Here is a 9,811-nt window from a genome sequence, read left to right as displayed (position 1 = left end):
TTTCTCAAGGTGACTCTGTTGTGAACATAGCACGCGGTATTCATTGCTTCAGCCCAAAAGTGCATAGGGAGTTTCTTTGCATGAATCATTGCTCTGGCAGATTCTTGAATAGTTCTATTTTTTCTTTCAACTATTCCATTCTGCTGAGGAGTTATAGGGGAGGAGAACTCATGGCTTATTCCTTCAGATGAGCAAAACTCATCAAACTTGGAATTCTTGAATTCAGTACCATGATCACTTCTAATCCGGACCACACAACTGTCCTTTTCCCTTTGAAGTCTTATGCACAGATCTTTGAAGACATCAAATGTATCTGACTTCTCTCTGATGAAGCTTATCCACGTGTATCTGGAATGGTCATCAACCACCACGTAGGCATACTTCTTCCCACCAAGACTTTCAACCTGCATAGGTCCCATTAGGTCCATGTGCAACAGTTCCAGAACTCTGGAGGTTGTGGAATGTCCCAGCTTTGGGTGTGACATCTTGGTTTGCTTGCCCACTTGGCATTCTCCACAGACTCTTCCTTCATCAATCAGAAGCTTTGGCATTCCTCTGACTGCTTCCTTGGATATGATCTTCTTCATTCCCCGTAAGTGGAGATGTCCAAGTCTTCTATGCCACAGCTTCACCTCCTGTTCTTCCTTGGCTGAGGAGCATGTTGTGGAAAAGTTAGAGAGATCAGGTTCCCACAGGTAGCAGTTGTCTTTGGACCTGGTTCCTCTCATAACTTCCTGATTGTCACCATTTGTCACAATGCACAGCTCCTTAGTAAACTAAACATGAAAACCTTGATCACACAGCTGACTTATGCTGATGAGGTTTGCAGTTAGTCCTCTTACTAACAGCACATTGTTCAGTTTTGGCACTCCAGAACAGTCCAGTTTGCCCACACCTCTGATTTTTCCTTTGGCACCATCACCAAAAGTCACATAGCTGGTGGTGTGAGGTTGAATGTCTACCAGTAGATTTTCCATACCAGTCATATGTCTTGAGCATCCACTGTCAAAGTACCAGTCTTCTCTGGAAGAAGCCCTTAGGGCAGTGTGTGCTATCCTAGCATACCATTGTTGCTTCTTAATGGGAACACATCGCTTACGTGTTTTATGCTTAGGTCTGACATGTGAGGCTCTGTTAGGGAAGCCATGAATCCAGTAGCAGAAGGCTTTTATATGTCCAAGCCTGCCACAGTGGTGACACCTCCAATTCTGGTATATTCTCTTCTGATGATCATTCATCCTAGCTCCTCGATGTTGAGACATTGGCTTTGACATCTGCTTGAACTTCTGAACTCTAGCCTTTGGGCGTTTGTGTTCAACTCTTTTTCCAAATCCTAGCCCAGATTTGGTTCCAGACTACTGTCCCACCTTTAGAATTTCTTCCAAGGTGTCAGTTCCCTTATTCATCATTCTGATGGATTTGGTCATCTGGTTCAGCTTGGAGGTCAGCAGGGCTATCTCATCATTTAGCCCCTCTATGGTAGACATTTGCTTCTGTCTCTCATCTTCCAGTTCCTTGATGAGTTTCTTCTGCTTTTCTCCTTGTGCACGCACTTCAGCACTGGTGGTACACAGCTTCTTATATGCTGCAGCAAGTTCATCAAATGTCAGCTCATCTGCACTTGTGTCATCTTCAGAGACACACACACTGGTTAGTGCAGTGACATGTTTGGCAGATTCTCCTTCAGATTCACTTTCAGAATCTCCTTCAGACCATGTGATAGCTAGCCCCTTATTTTGCAATTTGAGGTAAGTAGGGCATTCAGCTCTGACGTGTCCATACCCTTCACAGCCATGACACTGGATTCCCTTCCCATGGTTGAACTTCTCCTCAGAAGTTGATCTTTTCTTAATGTCAGTCGGGATGTTCTTGACATTAGGTCTCCCTCTTTGATCAATCTTCTTCATGAACTTGTTGAATTGCCTCCCAAGCATGGCTAAGGCTTCTGATATACTTTCATCACCTCCTGTATATCCTTCTTCTGACTCCTCTTCAGCATTTGATATAAAGGCTATGCTTTTCTTCTTCTCAGCATACTCACCTAAGCCCATTTCAAAGGTTTAGAGAGAACCAATGAGCTCATCTACCTTCATATTGCTGATGTCCTGAGCCTCCTCTATGGCAGTGACCTTCATAGCAAACCTCTTAGGCAAGGACCTGAGAATCTTTCTTACAAGTTTCTCTTCAGTCATTTTCTCACCTAGTCCACCAGAGGTGTTTGCAATTTCAAGAATATTCATGTGAAAGTCATGAATAGTCTCCTCCTCTTTCATCCTCAGATTTTCAAACTTGGTTGTCAACATCTGAAGTTTGGACATCTTCACCTTGGAAGTACCTTCATGAGTTACCTTGAGGGTATCCCAAACTTCCTTAGCTAGTTCACAATGGTGCACCAGCCTGAAGATGTTCTTAGTGATTCCATTGAACAGTGCATTCAAGGCTTTGGAGTTTCCAAGAGCTAATGCCTCTTGTTCCTTGTCCCAATCTTCTTCGGGAATCTGCACACTGACTCCATCTTCACCAGTCCTCGTTGGATGTTCCCATCCCTTGTTGACAGCTCTCCAGACTTTGCTGTCTAGAGACCTTAAGAAGGCTATCATGCGAGGCTTCCAGTCATCATAATTAGATCCATCCAACATGGGTGGTCTGTTTGAGTGTCCTAAATCCTTGTCCATGGTACTAGAAAGTAACTTCCCTAGATCTCACCCAGAACTTCACAGGCAGGGTGCCTGCTCTGATGCCAATTGAAATTCTAGTTATCAGACTTTGGATGTCACACTGGTTGTTATGACATCCAATTCTGCACAGACAGGGATTATGCAGAACTTAATAGTAAGTGCAGTAAATAACACAAGTAATTGTTCACCCAGTTCAGTCCAACATGACCTACATCTGGGGGCTACCAAGCCAGGGAGGAAATCCACTATTAGTAGTATCAATTCAAAGCTAAACTCACCCGTTTACAACTTATCACTTAATCCCTACCCAATGCAATTTCAATCTTAACCTAAGATCATAGTTCCTACTCACTCCCCCTCAATCACCTCAGTGATATTAAAGACACTTTGAAGTCACACTTCAAAAACAACTCTTGATTATGCTTCACAGCTTAAATCAAGATACACAGCACTCACGCTTAAAAGCTTTGAGTGACACAACACTTACAACTCAATGAACACCCTATGCCAAAGCAATCATCTACTTGATAATGGCTTGGCTTACAAGATACGTCTAATACTAGACACACAAAATACAGCAGTGAAGTATGATGGACACACTGACTCTTCACGCTTCAAAATCCCTGAAACTGAATGAAGGAATGCCTTCCTTTTTATATTGCAGCACCTGGGCTTTTGCACCTGTATTTTCCTGAATTTTAGGTCACACAAGTTCCCTCAAATTCAACATTTAGGTTGCTAACAAATAGGCTATTTGTTAGGTTCATTGAATGTAGCTTGGTTGTTGATTTCCTGTATTTTCTCTCAGCTGTTGAATCCCTAAAGAATAGCCTGAGAAAAAGCTGAAACAGAAAACTGAACAACCTACAATTTAGCATATGCTGTCAGGCACGAATGTCACGACATTCAGCTTGACATCAAGGTCCATATGCTGAGTCTGTTTTTCCAGAGAACAGACTGTACAATTTGCTGACCTGTACATGATCAAACTGACCATACTACAGTAACAGCTTACATTAGTAAATGTCAAAGTGTCCAACTTAACATTTACACATTTGGCCTTAAGTTAGTTCTGTTATTCTCTTGAAGAACAAACTAAGTTATATGCTGAAGTATAGCAGAACACCACTCTGCCTAATCTTCACCAGCTGCTGTTAATGATGAATGTCACAACATCCAGTTTGACATTCAGTCAGTAGGCCTTATGCCAGGTCTGGTTCTTCCTTGATAACCAGACTGCAAATGAATACTAAGTTCTAACAGAACTTCTGTTCCTTAGTATCTGTTGACAGGAATGAATGTCACAGCATTCAATAGTCCTGTGTTAGCTAGTCCTGCAGTAACTACAATGTAGTCACACTTACATGTCATGACATCAGTCAAGACATTAGTGTTTTACCATATAATGCAGCCAATTAAACACCTACAGTATGTACTATGCATATTTTCATATCTCCTCTATCTATTATCTCTCGAATGAGGTTGAAATTCGGGTATAGTCAGAGTTCAGATGTTCTACACGAAGTCATGACATCTGATCCAACAATATTACTAATACAGCAAGGTATTTATACAAATTAAAATCCAGTACTGATATGCACACATTCACAGATGTCACGACATCTGCTACTATATCACCATAGTATGGAAGAACACCCAGTTCTGTCCATCTCGTACAAAGACACAGCAGAGATCAACCACATCATTTACTTCTGTGGAGCCTGCACAGTTATCAGCATGATGTCTCAACATTGATTTGAACATTACCTGTTACAGCATTACAAGTTTACCTTATTTTATAACAGACAGAAATATAACGTGCAGAAGGTAAAAACACAGGTAATTGTTAACCCAGTTCGGTGCAACATCACCTACTCTGGGGGCATACCAAGCCAGGAAGAAGATCCACTATCAGCAGTATTAATTCAGAGTTAAACTCCCCCGTTTACAACTCTTCACTTAATCCTTACCCAATGCAATCTATACCTAGGAACTCCTAGATAGAAACCTCCAGTTTCCATTCCTATCACTACAATTACCATGTAATGTCAAAACATCTTGAACATGCTTCACAGCTTCGTTCAAGAACATAATCACTCTTGCCTACAGGCTTTGAGTTACAACTAATCTCATGTTTTCAAGCACTGAGAAACACTTGGTAACCTTCCCATAGGTTGGGAGGTTTACCTCACAAATACCCCTAATTTCTACATTGTTTGAGGCTTACAAAACCTAGGTTACAATCTCCTATTTATAACCTAACCACCCAACTGGATTTGGGCCTTCAAAAATCGCAGCAAATCTTCTTCTTTGCTGTTACAGAGCTGGCAGAATTCTTCTGCTACAATCAAGGTCTTCAATCTTTTATTTCCTAAAAGATCTCCATATTTGGAAACTGTATATTCACCAAATATTCTGATTGAGTCTTCAAGACCTCCACAAATAACGCCATATAAGATTCTAACTAATCCCAGAATATTAAATCAGTTAACACATAACAGAATTAACTAATTCAATTTTATACACAGTTGGGCTTGGACAACTTGAAAACCCTAAATCTATTTTCCAATCAAATATTTTTATAACAGTTGTATAGATCTCCTTGGAAAATAAGTAAATCTGGTTGTAATCCATGATTGAATGCGCCAGCTAGCCATATCTTCAATCAACCAATGATTGCCACCAATTGTGCAATCACAAAACACCAGACATTCATACTGAATGTTTTGTGTATAGGATGTCATGACATCGGGTCTGACATCTAGAAAAATCCTGCATAATCCAGTTTCCTTTTATAACAGGTACAACCATATCAGTTACCATGACAATGAGTATGTCAACTGAAACAATCCTGCAGCATATGTCTTCCAATTTAGCTCTAGCAGGTACATCCAATATCAGAAGCCTTAGCATTGTAAGTGGCATTCTGTACCAGCCAAATGCATAATGCACAAGGGTACTTCTTCTCCCCCTAAACCTGTGCATTCATCAAATAACAGCTATTGTAACTCCAGCACCTGTACCAGCCAGAATGTCATACTGACATCTGCTTCAACATCAACACCTGTGCACTTCTTTCAATAATAGTTGTCCTTCTGTCCAGCCACATACAACTTCCACAACAGCTTCCATATCAAGCACTTCTCCCCCTTTTTAGTCAAAATTGACCAAAGGTGACCAATTAGACAAAATAAATGTCTATTAGCCTAGTAGAGAATGTTAGACTAGATGTTATAACATTAAGCATGTTAAAACAAAATATTCAGGAAGTACACACCACATCCATATTTCCTTATGACTGTAAGTTTCAGAAGGAAATAACAATATTGTCCAAGGCAATGTCATGACATTCGGTCAGACATTCTTCTGCTCACTCAGCCTTGACAACTACCACAACATCTCACTAACTAACAGGGTTCCATACCTTGTTAACTGAGAAAACATAGACCACAAGCTTGATGATTACTTGCAGTGCAAAGACAGAACTCCCCCTGTCATGAACAACCAATTCTCATCTTGAAACATGGAGATCACATATGAACATATCCAACACTCCAAGGTTGAACCTTTACAGACTTCCTGATTCAAGAGAACTCATACCACTTGATGAATGGAAAACATAAGACGCATCTTCATGTCTTCAAGAGAACACCCTCTGTTCAACCCTCTTGGCTGAACACATCCACACTCTGTGTCAATCTCTCTTCTAACCAGAACAGAAACCCAATTCCCAACAACACCATCTGAAAATTTTCAGAAATCACCGAGTCATTTGCTTGAACCCAGACAAAAATTTGGACATATACATTCTCATCCCATTGCAAGAGATAATCTTCCATAGATAGCTCAAAACTCCTTCCACACGCTCCAAGAGATGAAAGGAAACACCTCCTTATGTCTTCAACTTACTACTTTTCTGCTCAAAGTAATTTGTCTCAGACCTTCCTCAAGAAAAATCAGCTGCCATAAGTTGATTGTCTTGAACCTTCGAACTCACTTCTGAGATATACCAAATGCCACTAGTTGATTACCTCCTTCATGAATCCTCATATGAAAAATTCAAATGCCATTCTTTGACCTCTCCACATTTATCAGACTTCTCCTAGAGATATTCTGACCTTCCAAGTGAGACTATACCTTCAAGCTTCTTGAAGTATCCAATCTACAACCCAGTAGACCCTTATATCTCAAGTTGATGTGCCACTTCACCAACTAAGATTCTGATGTTGAACCAAATGTCATAACCTTGTGTTTTGACATCTAGCTGTTGAATTCAGCTCCTTCTTCTGCCACTTGAAAGAACTTCCTCCCTTCACAGAACAAGAGTTCAATGTTCTCATAGACTTGATTGTGGAACCAAGTTTGAGTAAACAACCTCCATCCTGCATGTTTGCAGTTAAGTCATCCAAGCTCACACCTTGATGAATCCCTGCTTCTTCTCCAAAGACCTCAGACACTCTGATGCATGAGTCTTCAGAAGGACCAGTTAGAAACTGTCCCTTCAGCTATACCAAGGATTCCACTTCCTAAGGCAAAGTTGTTTCCATGATGTCAAGAATGCTGCCACTTATTCTTAACTCCACAGTGTGCATAAGCCAATGCACTTCCATACCTAGATCAGAAGTAAACTGATCCAAGTAACCACCATCAAAATTATGATTTTTTCTTCTTGTTGTACACGTCAAGGCTGAACATGTTTCTTGCCAGGAAACCTTTTCAGAGATCATATGCTTTTGCTGCCACCAAAGTGATAGATCATAAAACAGTGTACTATCCTTCCTGTGATTCTGCACAGGATCTTGAAGATGAGATAATCCAACATCTTTTAAAACATCAGTTATCTTGAGCTCCAAGGATAATCAACTAAATACTTGTACTTGACACAAGTAGACATTGATCTTAAATCCTTTCCCAATATTCCTTTCAGATACTTCTACCATAAGAATACTTTGAAAATACTCTTCTAGTGTCAACATCTTCTGCTTACAAGTACCTCAACAGTTTTGACAATCTTCCTAGATTAAATTCACCCTTAGGAATGAGATAGATGAATTCTTCCTTGCAAATGTGTCACACAACCACCAGAACCCTTGTGACACAGGTCAACAGCCAACCAGACCCTAGGCTGACCAATACGTGAGGAGGTTAACCAAAACTCCCCTTCAAATTAACAATCATGGAAACTCCACACCAATATCCTGGAGAAAGCGTTGTCTAAAGTGGCCACATTATAGTGCGCTTTCAGAAAAAAGCGCCCTCTGGAGTGGTCCATAAAGGGACACCTTAGAGGGCGCTTTCTGGAAAAAGCGCCCTCTAAAGTTGTCAATGTAAAGTGTTTAGAGGGCGCTTTCAGGAAAAAGCGCCCTCTAAAGTTGTCAATGTAAAGTGTTTAGAGGGCGCTTTCAGGAAAAAGCGCCCTCTAAAGTTGTCAATGTAAAGTGTTTAGAGGGCGCTTTCAGGAAAAAGCGCCCTCTAAAGTTGTCAATGTAAAGTGTTTAGAGGGCGCTTTCTGGACAAAGCGCCCTCTAAAGTGTTAGTTATTTTAAAAAAATTTGTTTGAAAAACAGTGGATATTTAATTGGTAACCTGTTCGCATGCTGCAAAAGTGTAAAATTCATATTGATTTCACCCTTTAATCCAATGTTATACACCATTAATCCATTGATATATACAACATGAATCCATTTATATACAACATTAATCCTCCATATATACAACATTAATATATGATTCTTTGATCAACAATATACAACAACATATTCATGATTTAGTAAAATTACAACAACAATATACAACATATATACAACAACAACATACAACAACAACATTCCATACATATATGTACAACAATATACAACCTAGCTATATGATTCTTTGATCAACAATGAATTGACACAATTCATCCTTGATTTCATCCAAATTTGCTCTTGAGTAAGTTTTGTATTCCTCAAAGTACTACAATTAAGAGAATAAAACATATTCATGATTTAGTAACAAATTAGATGAAATATTCGATAATATTAAAATAAACCCTAAGTTATTATTCCATACCATTTTTGGGATGTCTATACGATTCAACGCAATGATGTCTCTCATAAATCTCAATACAAAAAATTCGCAATCGACCGAATTATTTTGCTGAGGACACTACACAGAAAAACAAACAATATATATATAGTTAATTTCTTACAAACACTATTATAAGCAAAAAAACAAACACTATTATAAGCAAAAATAAGATACTTAATATATACCTGAACTCTGATCCAGGTAATGTCCTTCCTATTGCGGTATTTCTTTTTCAATCTAAATTTTATTATTGCCCTAACAAAATAAAAACGTATATTGAGATCAATCTGACAGACATAATTAAATATACAAATACACACGAATATTTAGGGGAATTTCACTTACGCGTCAACCGTCTTCTTCATATTCGGATATTTACTCCAATCACCCGATAAAGAATCGAGATAATACACTATTAGTCTCGAAAGATCCATAGCAACCAACACCCAGTGACCACTGTAAAATAAAACAAAAATTTAGATGAATGAAAATTTTCTATGTAAAAGATATACATAGATTAGAATGAAATTATTAGAAAGAAAATCTAACCCGTTGCCAGAATTAAACGGTAAAAAATACAAACTGGGTGTAGTATTATCGCCGGCCGCCATGAATCTATCGACTAGATCATTCTTTACCTATGTTGGATTATTCGTTATTAACGTTGCATTGATACGGGAAGCAGCAATAAAATTGAAACGGTTACACAATTCAGTTCCCCGCATCAATGTTACATATATATACCTTAAATAGAAACATAATAAACATTAGACTACTCATTGAAATGTGTAAATAAATTGTTCAACTAAGTAAATTATAGATTGATCGGAGTACCATATGTATGTATGAATGACAGCGATGCCCAATTCGGTGTGTTCAAAAAGTTGTTGGAAGTCCTCCTTTGCAATTATTTCGAACTGAGCAGCTCCGAAAACACCTTCATCAAAATCTATACTACGAACGGACCCTTGCATAATATCGGACTCCTCCACCATTTTCTCAAGACGCATCATAATTTGAGATTTTGTCCCGGACGTCGTTGGAATATCCTTAGCAGCGCTTTT

The sequence above is a fragment of the Lathyrus oleraceus genome, chromosome 2 (genome assembly GCF_024323335.1).
Source record: "Lathyrus oleraceus cultivar Zhongwan6 chromosome 2, CAAS_Psat_ZW6_1.0, whole genome shotgun sequence".
Classification (NCBI taxonomy): Eukaryota; Viridiplantae; Streptophyta; class Magnoliopsida; order Fabales; family Fabaceae; genus Lathyrus; species Lathyrus oleraceus.
Note: the sequence above shows the minus strand (reverse complement) of the source record.